Source organism: Lupinus angustifolius, chromosome LG03 (genome assembly GCF_001865875.1).
Source record: "Lupinus angustifolius cultivar Tanjil chromosome LG03, LupAngTanjil_v1.0, whole genome shotgun sequence".
NCBI classification, from domain to species: Eukaryota; Viridiplantae; Streptophyta; class Magnoliopsida; order Fabales; family Fabaceae; genus Lupinus; species Lupinus angustifolius.
In genome coordinates, this window is record NC_032011.1 from 23,178,251 (window position 1) to 23,178,677 (window position 427).

Here is a 427-nt window from a genome sequence, read left to right on the forward strand (position 1 = left end):
ATCCTCATCCTCATTCAACTCATCATCCTATCCTCATTCTCGTCCTCATCCTATCCTCATTCTCGTCCTCATCCTATCGTCATCTTATCCTCATTCTCATTCTTGTCCTCATCCTATCCTTGTCCTCATCCTCATCCTCATCCTCATCCTCATCCTCCTCCTCATCCTCCTCCTCATCCTCATCCTCATTCCCGTCCTCCTCCTATCCTCATCCTCGTCGTCATCCTCTTGGTCTTCCTCATCCTCATCCTCTTCCTCATCTTAATCCTCATCTTAATCCTCATCCTACCCTAATCCTCATCCTCATCCTACCCTAATCCTACCCTCATCCTCATCCTCATCCTATCCTCATCCTCATTCTCATCCTATCCTCATCCTCATCCTCATCCTCATCCTCATCCTCATCCTCATCCTCATCCTCATCCTC